This window comes from Procambarus clarkii, chromosome 12 (assembly GCF_040958095.1).
Source record: "Procambarus clarkii isolate CNS0578487 chromosome 12, FALCON_Pclarkii_2.0, whole genome shotgun sequence".
In the NCBI taxonomy this organism is placed as follows: domain Eukaryota; kingdom Metazoa; phylum Arthropoda; class Malacostraca; order Decapoda; family Cambaridae; genus Procambarus; species Procambarus clarkii.
Window position 1 is genome coordinate 43829060 of NC_091161.1, and position 17500 is coordinate 43846559.

General features: G+C 37.5%; 1 long non-coding RNA gene across 1 annotated transcript in view; it reads right to left on the minus strand.

Moving 5' to 3' along the window:
- Window positions 1-17500, minus strand: part of LOC138363913 (uncharacterized) — a 56879-nt gene that overhangs the window by 1125 nt on the left and 38254 nt on the right. Inside the window, exon 2 of the long non-coding RNA XR_011228261.1 lies at window positions 3421-3537. This is a non-coding gene — a long non-coding RNA (uncharacterized lncRNA). The remainder of the gene's footprint in view (window positions 1-3420; window positions 3538-17500) is intronic.

The following is a 17500-nucleotide window of genomic DNA, read 5'->3' on the forward strand; positions in this document are numbered from 1 at the left end:
AAAATTTTTTAATAAGTAATTAGGCAGACTTGTTGCTAGACAGGGAAGTAAATTAAATGTATGCCAAATTTTGCAAAATATACAATGAAGGCACACAAACATTCATACCAAAACAGAGATGCAGGGCCAGAAAACAGGATTGGTTCAACAGAAATTGAGAGAGGGCCACAGACCAAAAGAGACAAAAATGGAATGAAAGACATTGAAAAACTACAAGCAGATGTCAACAAAGTTTTCGATTGGGCAGCAGAAAATAACATGATGTTTAACAGTGATAAATTTCAGGTATGGCAAAAATGAGGATCTGAAACATAATACAGGGTACAAAACACAATCGAATCTTCCCATAGTAGAAAAACAGCATGTCAAGGATTTGGGAATAATGATGTCCGACGATCTAATGTTTAGGGAGCATAACCAAGCAAATATTGCGTCAGCCAGAAAAATGATCGGATGGATTATGAGAACTTTCAAATCCAGGGATCCCATCACAATGGTTGTACTCTTCAAGTCACTTATGTTGTCCCGTCTCGAGTACTGCTCAGTATTCACTTCCCCCTTCAGAGCAGGAGAGATTGTTGAAATAGAGGGAATAAAGAGAACATATACGGCACGCATAGACGATATAAAACACCTAAATTATTGGGATCGTCTCAAAGCTCTCCAAATGTACTCTCTAGAAAGGAGACGAGAGAGATACCAAATAATATACACATGGAAGATACTGGAGGGCCAGGTCCCAAATCTACACAGTAAAATAACAACGTACTGGAGTGAACGATATGGAAAAAAAATGCAAGATTGAACCAGTGAAGAGCAGAGGTGCCACAGGCACAATCAGAGAGCACTGTATAAACATCAGAGGTCCGCGGTTGTTCAACGTCCTCCCAGCGACTATAAGAAATATTGCCAGAACAACCGTGGACATCTTCAGGAGAAAACTGGACTGTTTTCTAAGAGAAGTTCCGGATCAGCCGGGCTGTGGTGGGTATGTGGCCCTGCGGGCCGCTCCAAGCAACAGCCTGGTGGACCAAACTCTCACAAGTCGAGCCTGGCCTCGGGCCGGGATTGGGGAGTAGAAGAGCAGAACCCCATCAAGCAGGTATCAACATAGAAAGAAGCCAAACCCCCAATCATACCAGCGATACAAAGATGCGAGAAACAACTATACAGCAGTAAGGGAAGAGGCAGAAAGAAATTTTTAAAAAGGGATAATGGATAAATGTAAAACAGAACTGGGCCTATTCTACAAATTCATAAACAACAAATTGCAGGTAAAGGATAATATCCAGAGGTTGAAAATAGGAAACAGATTCACAGAAAATAATAATGCAATGTGCGAAACATTAAACCAAAAGTTCCAATGTGTGTTTATACAAAATGAAATCTTAAGAGAACCAGACAATAAGAATTTCTGAGAACATCATAGAGCGTATAGAGGTGTCTAGAGATGAAGTGGAAAATATGCTAAAGTAGCTAAGTAAGAACAAAGCAGTTGGTCCAGATGGAGTTTCACCATGGGTTCTGAGAGAATGTGCATCTGAGCTCAGCATTTCACTTCACCTGATCTTTCAGGCATCCCTGTGTATAGGAGTCATAGCAAACATGTGGAAAAAGGCTAACATAGTTCCAATCTACAAAAGTGGCAACAGGGAAGACCCCACCCCTCTCAGTTATAGACCTGAATCATTGACAAGTGTAACAGTGAAAAGATTGAAAAAAAAAATAATAAAAACTAAATGGGTAGAACACCTGGAGAGAAATTATATATTATCACACAGACAGTATTGTTTTCGATCTGGAAGATCCTGTGTATCGAATTTACTCAGTTTCTATGATTGAGCCACAGAGATTTTAAAGGAAAAAGGTAGTTGGGTCGACTGCATCTATCTAGACATAAAAAAGGCTTTTGACAGAGTTCCACATAAGAGGTTGTTCTGGAAACTAGAAAATTTTGGATGGGTGACAGGTAAGCTTCTAACATGGATGAAAAATTTTCTGACTGATAGAAAAATGAGGGCAGTAATCAGAGGCAATCGGACTGGAGAAGTGTCACAAGTGGAGTACCACAGTACATGCACCAGAAATGTTCATTGTCTACATAAATGATCTACCAGTTGGAATACAGAATTATATAAACATGTTTGCTGATGATGCTAAGATAATGGGATGGATAAGAAATTTAGATGATTGTCATGCCCTTCAAGAAGACCTGGACAAAATAAGTATATGGAGCACCACTTGGCAAATTAAATTTAATGTGAATAAATGCCATGTTATGGAATATGGAATAGAACATAGATCCCACACAACCTACAAATTATGTGAGAAATCTTTATATAATTCTGATAAAAGAAAGAGGTCTAGGGTTGATTCTAGAGAGAAAACTATCACTTGAGGCCCACATAAAGAACGTTGTGTGAGGAGCCTATGCCACGCTTTCTAACTTCAGAATTTTGTTTAAATACATGGATGGCGAAATACTAAAGAAATTGTTCACGAGTTTTGTTCGGCCAAGGCTAGAATATGCAGCGGTTGTGTGGTGCCTATATCTTAAGAAGCACATCAACAAACTGGAAAAGGTGCAAAGACATGCTACTAAGTGGCTCCCAGAACTAAAGGGCAAGAGCTATGTGGAGAGGTCAGAGGCATTATATATGCCAAAACTAGAAGACAACAAAAAGAGGTGATAAAATCACTATGTACAAAATAGTAACAGGAATTGATAAAATCGATAGGGAAGATTTCCCGAGACCTGGAACTTCAAGAACAAAAGGTCATAGATTTAAACTAACTAAACAAAGATGCCAAAGAAATATAAAAAAATTTCCTTTCGCATACAGAGGGGTACACGGTTGGAACAAGTTAAGTGAGAAGGTGGTGGCGGCCAAGACCGTCAGTAGTTTCAAAGCATTATGTGACAAAGAGTGCTGGGTAGACGGGACACCACGAGCGTAGCTCTAATCCTGTAACTACACTTAGGTAACTACAATTGGTGTCAGCAAGCTTACCATCGAAACACACACAAACAGCCTGCCTATTATTCAAGGCCTTCTCTGAGTACTCTCTATTTTCTTCTCTGAGGCTATGGGTCCCTAATCTTGCACCAGAGGTGGTACAACTTTTAAGTTTTTAACTACTGCACTGAGCACCTGATTTTGGCAAAGACTTCTTAGTGCAATTGTCAAGGACACAGTTCTGGTATTTTTTTGTTTATAAATATTCAGGTATAGTTAATGTCAAAATGTTTCAAAACTCAACAATTTATATTTCAAAACAAAAAAAGTAATGAAAACATTAAAATATAGCCTAATTAATTAATTAATAAAATAGCACAACTCTCAGAATGTCTAAAGGTGCTTTGAGCAATGAAGTAGTTAATTTTATATATATAATATTATATATATAATATATATTTACCTGTGACTACTGCTTAGCAAAAATTTGATCTCTGTGAAAATTGGTCTCGTCATTGCTAGGAGATATTTTAAGACCATGATTTGCTGTGGATGGCACTGTAGTCTTCAAGTCATCAATCTAAAAATAGAGGTAATCTTTTAAAATGTAAATTTTGTATAAAAAAAAATGCAAAAATAAATTGCAAGAATAATATGAAGTTATTATACAATTTTTTTTAATTATTTAAATATTTGTGAGACATTATTAAGAAATGTATGAAGTACAGATTCTCTAAGACCTGATATGTATCTGCTTATGTTCCACCACATTACATTCAGGGCTGAAGAGAAAACACAGCCAGTAAGGTAATGATCACTTAGGATGGACTGGGATGCTACATGTAGGTGGGGGCTAAGCTGCGTGAGGCTAGGATGCCCAGCCTGCCTTGTCTAGGCTGGGCTGGGCTAGGCAACACTAGGAAGGAGTCAACAAATCTCTGGAGTGCCTTACTTTTCCTGATATCCTTAAAAAAGCAAGAATGATGCCATTTTATAAAGGAGGCGAGACAGCAGACATAAACAATTAAAGAAAAATATCAAATCTACTTATACTTTCAAAAATATTTGATTTTTTTTTTTACAAACATCTCTTCCTACTTTGTAAAATTCAACATGAATACAAACACACACACACATCCCTAGGAAGCAGCCCATAGCAGCTGTCTAACTCCCAGGTACTTATTTACTGTTAGGTGAACCAGATATAGAGAATAACCACAAAATGCTATCTTTATAAGAACTATCTTGTAAAGCCACTAGTACACGCAGCATTTCAGGCAGGATATATAATATATATATATATATATATATATATATATATATATATATATATATATATATATATATATATATATATATATATATATATATATATATATATGGAACCCTCAACCCTATAAGTGGAGGGTTCCTACATACTCAACCAGAGGTGGTACCCTCTATATATTAATAAAAAGGCAAGGCTATGCTAAATCTTGGCAGGGATTGGCTTGGCTAAGCTCGTCAGGGCTTGGCTAGGGTAGGAAGGACTGGTCATGTTTAAAAGCAAGGCAGGGTTAGGCTAGGCAAGACTAGGTAAGGGTATACTGGGATAGGCTTGGCTACGGTAGGCTAGGAAGAGGTAAACTAGGATAAGCAAGGCTGTGCAAGCACTATGCACAGCTAGAATGAACTATGCTAAGATGGTTTAAGCTGGGCTAGGTTAGGATAAGCTGAGTCATGCAGGGCCCCGATTGACCAGTGGAGTCTAATAGTCTAACCTTCTAGCTAGTTTGCTGACCTAAGAGTGTAAATGCCTAGCCCTTAACCTGAGATATATACAAGAGTTGTTACATTCTTGTACAGCCACTAGTACGAGTAGCGTTTCGGGCAGGTCCCTGGAATACGATCCCCTGCCGCGAAGAATCGTTTTTTCATCCAAGTACACATTTTACTGTTGCGTTAAACAGAGGCTACAGTTAAGGAATTGCGCCCAGTAAATCCTCCCAGGCCAGGATACGAACCCATGACATAGCGCTCGCGGAACGCCAGGCGAGTGTCCTACCACTACACCACCTGCTGCAATATTATTATAAAAGAAATATTACTTATTATAATCTTAAATACTAAATACCTGTTGTGTTGATTTAGGGGCGACGACGATCGTGGGATCGGATGCGAGCCACAGGTGGTCTACACCATGCTTTCTAAGGCGTCCCTCTCATAACAAAAACAAATCCGTGCATTCATACACAAACAGAGATCCCGTGGTTATGCGAATACTTGCAATTCTTTTACTTAAAATAATAACAATTAGATTAATAATAATTAACATCATTTTTACTCAAGATTCATAAAAATCATTAATCCTATTTTAGAAGAAGATTTGTAAGACATATAAAAACAGATATACAGACTTTGTGTGATATTTATTGCAACATTATATATTAATGGAATGTTGTAACTATTATTTTTAAATATTAGGTAGTTTCCAGCTACGTATATCGCATATAAACGTTGCAAGAAGATTTTAGACTGAATTAACACATTACACATTTATGGAGTAATTAACAACAAAACAATCTTTATTTTCATTGCAGAACATATATCAGAGCATACTAGTGACTCATACATTTAAAATAGTGTGATTTTTAAACAATTTGGTTGTAAACCCGCAGAACCGCCTACCCGTCAAAGACGTAACATAAGAAATAGTATATAATTCATTATTTTAAATTCCATATATAATAAGAACATAAGAACATAAGAACAAAGGTAACTGCAGAAGGCCTATTGGCCCATACGAGGCAGCTCCTATTCTATAACCACCCAATCCCACTCATATACTTGTCCAACCCGCGCTTGAAACAATCGAGGGACCCCACCTCCACCACGTTACGCGGCAATTGGTTCCACAAATCTACAACCCTGTTACTGAACCAGTATTTACCCAAGTCTTTCCTAAATCTAAACTTATCCAATTTATACCCATTGTTTCGTGTTCTGTCCTGTGTTGATACTTTTAATACCCTATTAATATCCCCCTTGTTATGTCCATTCACCCACTTGTAAACCTCTATCATGTCGCCCCTAACTCTTCGCCTTTCCAGTGAATGCAACTTAAGCTTTGTTAATCTTTCTTCATATGAAAGATTTCTAATTTGGGGAATTAACTTAGTCATCCTACGCTGGACACGTTCAAGTGAATTTATATCCATTCTATAATATGGCGACCAAAACTGAACTGCATAATCTAAATGGGGCCTAACTAGAGCAAGATATAGCTTGAGAACCACACCAGGTGTCTTGTTACTAACGCTGCGATTAATAAATCCAAGTGTCCGATTTGCCTTATTACGAACATTTATGCATTGATCCTTTTGTTTTAAATTCTTACTAATCATAACTCCCAGATCCCTTTCGCAATCCGACTTCGCAATCACAACACCATCTAGCTCGTATCTTGTAACTCTATCATCATTACCTAACCTCAGAACTTTACATTTATCAGCATTAAACTGCATCTGCCAATCCTTTGACCATTTCAAAACCCTATCTAGATCAACTTGAAGTGATAGTGAGTCCTCCTCCGAATTAATTTCCCTACCGATTTTCGTATCATCAGCAAATTTGCAAATGTTGCTACTCAAACCTGAATCTAAATCATTTATATATATTAGAAACAACAGAGGTCCCAGGACAGAGCCTTGAGGCACTCCACTTACAACATTTTCCCACTCTGACTTGATTCCATTTATACTAACTCTGTTTCCTTTGGTATAGCCATGCCCTAATCCAGCTTAATATAGCACCCCCAATACCATGAGACTATCTTTTTAATCAGTCTTTCATGTGGCACTGTATCAAAAGCTTTGCTAAAGTCAAGGTATACAACATCGCAATCCTTACCATTATCAACTGCGTCAACAATGCTAGAATAAAAAGATAACAAATTTGTTAAACATGAACGGCCATTTATAAAACCATGTTGCGACTCAATTATTAATTTATGTTTTTCAAGATGAAGACGAATTTTATTTGCTATTATGGATTCGAGTAACTTTCCCACAATAGACGTTAGGCTAATTGGTCGATAGTTAGACGCAAGTGATCTATCTCCTTTCTTAAAAACTGGTATCACATTAGCAACTTTCCAAAACTCTGGCACTCTGCCTGACTCTATTGATTTATTAAATATGGTTGACAGTGGGTCACAAAGCTCCTCTTTGCATTCTTTAAGCACCCTGGCAAACACTTCATCCGGCCCTGGGGATTTGTTTGGTTTGAGTTTTACTATTTGTTTAAGAACATCCTCCCTGGTAACTGCTAAACTCGTCAACCTGTCCTCGTCCCCACCCACATAGACTTGTTCGGCTGAAGGCATATTGTTAAGTTCCTCTTTAGTAAATACAGATACAAAATACTTATTAAAAATACTACTCATCTCTTCATCACTATCTGTTATTTGACCTGTCTCAGTTTTTAATGGACCTATCCTTTCCCTAGTCTTAGTACGATATAACTGAAAAAACCCTTTAGGATTTGTCTTTGCTTGCCCTGCTATGCGAACCTCATAGTTTCTTTTTGCTTTACTTATCTCTTTTTTAACATTTCTAACCAGTTGTACGAATTCCTGTTCTAAAGTGACCTCCCCATTTTTAATCCTTTTGTACCAAGCTCTCTTTTTACCTATAAGGTTCTTCAAATTCTTTGTTATCCACTTTGGGTCATTAGTATTCGATCTATTCAATTTGTATGGTATACTACGTTCCTGTGCTTTGTTTAGAATATTCTTAAATAAGTTATATATTGAATCCACATCGAAATCCCCATTTAAGTCACCTATCGCTGGGTTCATGTCTCGCTCCAAGACCGGCCCACACCCCATACCCAAGACTTTCCAATCAATTTGACCCAAAAAATTTCTTAGGCTATTAAAATCAGCTTTTCGAAAATCTGGCACTTTAACAGAATTTTCTCCTACTGGTCTATTCCATTCTATGCTAAATCTGATTTCTTTGTGATCACTGCTCCCTAGCTCACTCCCTATTTCGATGTCATTAATTTGCGTTTCCCTGTTAGTTAACACTAAATCTAAAATATTATTTTCCCGTGTTGGTTCCTTAATGTGTTGCGTAAGAAAGCAATCGTCAATTAATTCTAGAAAATCTTCTGCTTCACTATTCCCTGTTTTGTTCAACCAGTTTATTCCGCTAAAATTAAAGTCACCCATGACATAAATACTGTTAGATCTAGATGCTCTAGATATTTCATCCCATAGGTGCTTTGCTTCCATTCTGTCTAAATTTGGTGGCCTATATATTACTCCTATTATAATATTATTTGCTTTTTCGTTTAATTCTATCCAAATAGTTTCTGTGTGTGGCTCTGTTTTGATTCCCTCTTTGAGACTACATTTCAAATTGTCCCTAACATATATGGCTACTCCACCTCCTCGTCTAATATATCTATCTGAGTGAAATAGTTTAAATCCATATATTTGATATTCAGCTAATAGTTCTCTATTTTCTACATTCATCCACGTTTCGGTAAGTGCAATAATATCTATTTTTTCTGTGCAGACAAGAGCATTTAATTCGTTAATTTTATTTCTTAGACTTCTACTGTTAGTGTAATATATGTTGGATATTTCCAACATCGAATACAACATTGTTGTATTCTCATTACTTATTACTAATCATATTAATATTGTAGTAAGTAAAATTAACAACTCGAAGAATTCTCCTGTACTAATAATTCATCTGTGCATTAGGCTAGAATTCTCACGTCATCTAACGCTAGTATTGCGTCAGATTTCTTTACAGTAAAACACATTATATACAATTTGTGTGAGAATTAAATACGATTCTCCATAATTAAGGCATTCTGTATGACAACTGATTGCAGACGAATTGTTCTCTAACTAAAAGCCGAATAGAGCGTTAGAATTATACCGTCTACCTCGCGATAGTGTTAACGTCATCAATGAATGCTATGGGGAGACATTAATTCCTCTCCCTTGTATCTTTACTATTCTTAAATAGTTAAATAATAATATTTCGTTCCTCTAAATAATAAACCCGTCCAGTCTTTAGAGTTTCAAGCGCGAATGCGAGAAATATTAATGTTCATGCCAATAATTTGTGTAATGAACGTCGACTCGGCGTGGGGGGAGGGACGCGACGCCATAGTCAGTCGGTGACGGAGTCGGGAAGCGGACACGTGCAAGGCCAGAAGGAGGCAAAACCACGCTTACTGTACTCACAAAAGACGCCATTGTCCAGTAAATAGGACACGTGTGTCTATCTACAGATGAAAGCCGCCACTGTGAGGCGTGAACGACCTTGCAGATAATATCTTCAACTAGTGCTGGTGTTAAATAAGGGACCCCTAGACTTGGTTCCTGACGACACGTGATCAGCCAACTTGAAACGCATCAATCCAGGAAAGGTTCACCGGAGCCTGGGATGCGAAATTACGGCAATCTTAATACTTACACAGTGCCCACAGCTAAGTACCTTTTATTTGATGCATCATTTACAGGTTTAATAATAGCGGGGTGATTGCGCGTCACGCGGCACGACAACACCTAATAACAGGTGATTAGAAATTTCTCTGTAGATATCAATAATCTTGAATATGTATTGAGCAGTTAAATCAATTGCTACTGGTAGTTATTTATTTTGCAGCTCGAGAGACGAATTCCTCATGCTGTCTTCTCCATGTTAACCGTGTCAGACGTCGGTGTACCAGACTTGGAGATTAAGAGGACTGCCAGGGTTATCTAAAGGAATCTATTACCAGCTAAGGCTTATTTCTTTTACTCATAACATTGCAATTTGATACATTCAGAATGTTTTCAACATAATGTGTGATTTACTGTAATTCATTATTATGCTCATATTCATGTTCTTCTTTGTATGAATAATATTATATTCTACATTAATTATAGGATTAGATTATTATTAATAGAATTAGTGAACGAACCACACTGATTCCTGGACGTACTGACCTCCAGTAATAACCCCCCAATGTAGGTGTTTGAGGTTTGGTTTTAATAATACAGCCCATTAATTATTCTCATGATCATACGTTCTAGTCATATCCATAGTCACTGGTTTCTTCTAGAATTTTATCTAATGATCTGAAATTCTCAGTTTCCCTCTTTACTTTAAAAGCGGGTGGTCCTTCGTAATTTAATTTACTACTTTAATTATTAATTAATCAGAATCAAACCCAAATATCCCACAATATACCCTAAGTGAATTGTTATTTTGCGGACCTTCTCTTTCCCTGATCGTTTTGCCAATTCCTTTCTCCCACAAACACATACTTTTATTACCTCCTTCCTCCAAATCAATTCCCATACCTCTATATACTAACAGTTTAAACCCAAACAAACACCTCTAACCACTTCTTCCAACGAGTTCGCAACAGCAACAACCCCAGCTCTCGATAGATGCACCCCATCACGAGCATACATTTCATTTTTTCCATAGAAGTGTTCCCAGTTGTCTATGAAAGATATTGCATTTGATTTGCAATATCTTTCCAGCCGGCAATTGACACCAAGTGCCCTCGATATCCATTCATTTCCCACTCCCTTTCTTGGAAGAATGCCACATATGATCGGGATTCCTCCCTTGCTCCTAACTAATTCTATGGCTGTTTTATACCTCTGAATCAGTTCCTCACTCCTAACTCGACCAACATCATTTCCTCCCACGCTAATGCAAATAATGGGATTGTTCCCATTACCAGCCATAATATCATTCATGTTGTTTATAATATCACCAATGCCAGCTCCGGGATAGCAAACCCTTAACCTGTTCCCCCTATCTCTAGCACAAAACGCTCTATCCAAATACCTTATCTGGGAATCTCCCACAACTAATGTTTGCTTAGGTACATAAGAACATAAGAACAAAGGTAACTGCAGAAGGCCTATTGGCCCATTCGAGGCAGCTCCTATTCTATAACCACCCAATCCCACTCATATACTTGTCCAACCCGCGCTTGAAACAATCGAGGGACCCCACCTCCACCACGTTACGCGGCAATTGGTTCCACAAATCAACAACCCTGTTACTGAACCAGTATTTACCCAAGTCTTTCCTAAATCTAAACTTATCCAATTTATACCCATTATTTCGTGTTCTGTCCTGTGTTGATACTTTTAATACCCTATTAATATCCCCCTTGTTATGTCCATTCACCCACTTGTAAACCTCTATCATGTCGCCCCTAACTCTTCGCCTTTCCAGTGAATGCAACTTAAGCTTTGTTAATCTTTCTTCATATGAAAGATTTCTAATTTGGGGAATTAACTTAGTCATCCTACGCTGGACACGTTCAAGTGAATTTATATCCATTCTATAATAAGGCGACCAAAACTGAACTGCATAATCTAAATGGGGCCTAACTAGAGCAAGATATAGCTTGAGAACCACACCAGGTGTCTTGTTACTAACGCTGCGATTAATAAATCCAAGTGTCCGATTTGCCTTATTACGAACATTTATGCATTGATCCTTTTGTTTTAAATTCTTACTAATCATAACTCCCAGATCCCTTTCGCAATCCGACTTCGCAATCACAACACCATCTAGCTCGTATCTTGTAACTATCATCATTACCTAACCTCAGAACTTTACATTTATCAGCATTAAACTGCATCTGCCAATCCTTTGACCATTTCAAAACCCTATCTAGATCAACTTGAAGTGATAGTGAGTCCTCCTCCGAATTAATTTCCCTACCGATTTTCGTATCATCGGCAAATTTGCAAATGTTGCTACTCAAACCTGAATCTAAATCATTTATATTTAGTTAAGGACCTGGTGACTCTAGTGGGAGCCCTGAGGACAGAGTTGGACTCTCTGCGGGAGGAGGTGCGTCAGCTTAAAGAACAACGAGAAGTAACGAAAGAGGAGACCAGTAGTAAAGGGACCTCGTCTTGGAGAGTTGCGAAAGACAGGGGCCTTAAGAAGACTTTGATAAAGCCGCCTTCAAACGCCATAGCAACTTCTAATTCATTTGACGTTTTGGAGGACGAGTGCTGTGGTGAGACTGCGGATCGCGCAAAAGGGAAAGCAACGAAGAGAAAGGAAGAGCAGGCCCCTCAGAAAGTAAAGGTACCTAAGCAAACATTAGTTGTGGGAGATTCCCAGATAAGGTATTTGGATAGAGCGTTTTGTGCTAGAGATAGGGGGAACAGGTTAAGGGTTTGCTATCCCGGAGCTGGCATTGGTGATATTATAAAAAACATGAATGATATTATGGCTGGTAATGGGAACAATCCCATTATTTGCATTAGCGTGGGAGGAAATGATGTTGGTCGAGTTAGGAGTGAGGAACTGATTCAGAGGTATAAAACAGCCATAGAATTAGTTAGGAGCAAGGGAGGAATCCCGATCATATGTGGCATTCTTCCAAGAAAGGGAGTGGGAAATGAATGGATATCGAGGGCACTTGGTGTCAATTGCCGGCTGGAAAGATATTGCAAATCAAATGCAATATCTTTCATAGACAACTGGGAACACTTCTATGGAAGAAATGAAATGTATGCTCGTGATGGGGTGCATCTATCGAGAGCTGGGGTTGTTGCTGTTGCGAACTCGTTGGAAGAAGTGGTTAGAGGTGTTTGTTTGGGTTTAAACTGTTAGTAGATAGAGGTATGGGAATTGATTTGGAGGAAGGAGGTAATAAAAGTATGTGTTTGTGGGAGAAAGGAATTGGCAAAACGATCAGGGAAAGAGAAGGTCCGCAAAATAACAATTCACTTAGGGTATATTACACTAACAGTAGAAGTCTAAGAAATAAAATTAACGAATTAAATGCTCTTGTCTGCACAGAAAAAATAGATATTATTGCACTTACCGAAACGTGGATGAATGTAGAAAATAGAGAACTATTAGCTGAATATCAAATATACGGATTTAAACTATTTCACACAGATAGATATATTAGACGAGGAGGTGGAGTAGCCATATATGTTAGGGACAATTTGAAATGTAGTCTCAAAGAGGGAATCAAAACAGAGCCACACACAGAAACTATTTGGATAGAATTAAACGAAAAAGCTAATAATATTATAATAGGAGTAATATATAGGCCACCAAATTTAGACAGAATGGATACGGATTTAAACTATTTCACACAGATAGATATATTAGACGAGGAGGTGGAGTAGCCATATATGTTAGGGACAATTTGAAATGTAGTCTCAAAGAGGGAATCAAAACAGAGCCACACACAGAAACTATTTGGATAGAATTAAACGAAAAAGCAAATAATATTATAATAGGAGTAATATATAGGCCACCAAATTTAGACAGAATGGAAGCAAAGCACCTATGGGATGAAATATCTAGAGCATCTAGATCTTACAGTATTTATGTCATGGGTGACTTTAATTTTAGCGGAATAAACTGGTTGAACAAAACAGGGAATAGTGAAGCAGAAGATTTTCTAGAATTAATTGACGATTGCTTTCTTACGCAACACATTAAGGAACCAACACGGAAAATAATATTTTAGATTTAGTGTTAACTAACAGGGAAACGCAAATTAATGACATCGAAATAGGGAGTGAGCTAGGGAGCAGTGATCACAAAGAAATCAGATTTAGCATAGAATGGAATAGACCAGTAGGAGAAAATTCTGTTAAAGTGCCAGATTTTCGAAAAGCTGATTTTAATAGCCTAAGAAATTTTTTGGGTCAAATTGATTGGAAAGTCTTGGGTATGGGCTGTGGGCCGGTCTTGGAGTGAGACATGAACCCAGCGATAGGTGACTTAAATGGGGATTTCGATGTGGATTCAATATATAACATATTTAAGAATATTCTAAACAAAGCACAGGAACGTAGTATACCATACAAATTGAATAGATCGAATACTAATGACCCAAAGTGGATAACAAAGAATTTGAAGAACCTTATAGGTAAAAAGAGAGCTTGGTACAAAAGGATTAAAAATGGGGAGGTCACTTTAGAACAGGAATTCGTACAACTGGTTAGAAATGTTAAAAAAGAGATAAGGAAAGCAAAAAGAAACTATGAAGTTCGCATAGCAGGGCAAGCAAAGACAAATCCTAAAGGGTTTTTTCAGTTATATCGTACTAAGACTAGGGAAAGGATAGGTCCATTAAAAACTGATACAGGTCAAATAACAGATAGTGATGAAGAGATGAGTAGTATTTTTAATAAATATTTTGTATCTGTATTTACTAAAGAGGAACTTAACAATATGCCTTCAGCTGAACAAGTCTATGTGGGTGGGGACGAGGACAGGTTGACGAGTTTAGCAGTTACCAGGGAGGATGTTCTTAAACAAATAGTAAAACTCAAACCAAACAAATCCCCAGGGCCGGATGAAGTGTTTGCCAGGGTGCTTAAAGAATGCAAAGAGGAGCTTTGTGACCCACTGTCAACCATATTTAATAAATCAATAGAGTCAGGCAGAGTGCCAGAGTTTTGGAAAGTTGCTAATGTGATACCAGTTTTTAAGAAAGGAGATAGATCACTTGCGTCTAACTATCGACCAATTAGCCTAACGTCTATTGTGGGAAAGTTACTCGAATCTATAATAGCAAATAAAATTCGTCTTCATCTTGAAAAACATAAATTAATAATTGAGTCTCAACATGGTTTTATAAATGGCCGTTCATGTTTAACAAATTTGTTATCTTTTTATTCTAGCATTGTTGAGGCAGTTGATAGTGGTAAGGATTGCGATGTTGTATACCTTGACTTTAGCAAAGCTTTTGATACAGTGCCACATGAAAGACTGATTAAAAAGATAGTCTCATGGTATTGGGGGTGCTATATTAAGCTGGATTAGGGCATGGCTATACCAAAGGAAACAGAGAGTTAGTATAAATGGAATCAAGTCAGAGTGGGAAAATGTTGTAAGTGGAGTGCCTCAAGGCTCTGTCCTGGGACCTCTGTTGTTTATAATATATATAAATGATTTAGATTCAGGTTTGAGTAGCAACATTTGCAAATTTGCCGATGATACGAAAATCGGTAGGGAAATTAATTCGGAGGAGGACTCACTATCACTTCAAGTTGATCTAGATAGGGTTTTGAAATGGTCAAAGGATTGGCAGATGCAGTTTAATGCTGATAAATGTAAAGTTCTGAGGTTAGGTAATGATGATAGAGTTACAAGATACGAGCTAGATGGTGTTGTGATTGCGAAGTCGGATTGCGAAAGGGATCTGGGAGTTATGATTAGTAAGAATTTAAAACAAAAGGATCAATGCATAAATGTTCGTAATAAGGCAAATCGGACACTTGGATTTATTAATCGCAGCGTTAGTAACAAGACACCTGGTGTGGTTCTCAAGCTATATCTTGCTCTAGTTAGGCCCCATTTAGATTATGCAGTTCAGTTTTGGTCGCCATATTATAGAATGGATATAAATTCACTTGAACGTGTCCAGCGTAGGATGACTAAGTTAATTCCCCAAATTAGAAATCTTTCATATGAAGAAAGATTAACAAAGCTTAAGTTGCATTCACTGGAAAGGCGAAGAGTTAGGGGCGACATGATAGAGGTTTACAAGTGGGTGAATGGACATAACAAGGGGGATATTAATAGGGTATTAAAAGTATCAACACAGGACAGAACACGAAACAATGGGTATAAATTGGATAAGTTTAGATTTAGGAAAGACTTGGGTAAATACTGGTTCAGTAACAGGGTTGTTGATTTGTGGAACCAATTGCCGCGTAACGTGGTGGAGGTGGGGTCCCTCGATTGTTTCAAGCGCGGATTGGACAAGTATATGAGTGGGATTGGGTGGTTATAGAATAGGAGCTGCCTCGAATGGGCCAATAGGCCTTCTGCAGTTACCTTTGTTCTTATGTTCTTATGTTCTTATATATATTATAAACAACAGAGGTCCCAGGACAGAGCCTTGAGGCACTCCGCTTACAACATTTTCCCACTCTGATTTGATTCCATTTATACTAACTCTCTGTTTCCTTTGGTATAGCCATGCCCTAATCCAGCTTAATATAGCACCCCCAATACCATGAGACTATCTTTTTAATCAGTCTTTCATGTGGCACTGTATCAAAAGCTTTGCTAAAGTCAAGGTATACAACATCGCAATCCTTACCACTATCAACTGCCTCAACAATGCTAGAATAAAAAGATAACAAATTTGTTAAACATGAACGGCCATTTATAAAACCATGTTGAGACTCAATTATTAATTTATGTTTTTCAAGATGAAGACGAATTTTATTTGCTATTATAGATTCGAGTAACTTTCCCACAATAGACGTTAGGCTAATTGGTCGATAGTTAGATGCAAGTGATCTATCTCCTTTCTTAAAAACTGGTATCACATTAGCAACTTTCCAAAACTCTGGCACTCTGCCTGACTCTATTGATTTATTAAATATGGTTGACAGTGGGTCACAAAGCTCCTCTTTGCATTCTTTAAGCACCCTGGCAAACACTTCATCCGGCCCTGGGGATTTGTTTGGTTTGAGTTTTACTATTTGTTTAAGAACATCCTCCCTGGTAACTGCTAAACTCGTCAACCTGTCCTCGTCCCCACCCACATAGACTTGTTCAGCTGAAGGCATATTGTTAAGTTCCTCTTTAGTAAATACAGATACAAAATATTTATTAAAAATACTACTCATCTCTTCATCACTATCTGTTATTTGACCTGTCTCAGTTTTTAATGGACCTATCCTTTCCCTAGTCTTAGTACGATATAACTGAAAAAACCCTTTAGGATTTGTCTTTGCTTGCCCTGCTATGCGAACTTCATAGTTTCTTTTTGCTTTCCTTATCTCTTTTTTAACATTTCTAACCAGTTGTACGAATTCCTGTTCTAAAGTGACCTCCCCATTTTTAATCCTTTTGTACCAAGCTCTCTCTTTACCTATAAGGTTCTTCAAATTCTTTGTTATCCACTTTGGGTCATTAGTATTCGATCTATTCAATTTGTATGGTATACTACGTTCCTGTGCTTTGTTTAGAATATTCTTAAATAAGTTATATATTGAATCCACATCGAAATCCCCATTTAAGTCACCTATCGCTGGGTTCATGTCTCGCTCCAAGACCGGCCCACACCCCATACCCAAGACTTTCCAATCAATTTGACCCAAAAAATTTCTTAGGCTATTAAAATCAGCTTTTCGAAAATCTGGCACTTTAACAGAATTTTCTCCTACTGGTCTATTCCATTCTATGCTAAATCTGATTTCTTTGTGATCACTGCTCCCTAGCTCACTCCCTATTTCGATGTCATTAATTTGTGTTTCCCTGTTAGTTAACACTAAATCTAAAATATTATTTTCCCACTAAATCTAAAATATTATTTTCCCAAAAAAATAATGAACGAAAACACAATACCAATTTGTTTAGATGTTTTTCTTAATATAAAGATCAACAGTAAGGAATCTTATTCATTATGGACAAATTAACAAAAAAAAACGATAGTTTTCATTGAGGACCATATATTAGAGCATACTTAGTCACTTATATATTAAAAGTATTGTGTATTTTGAACCATTGGGGTTGTAAACAAACAGA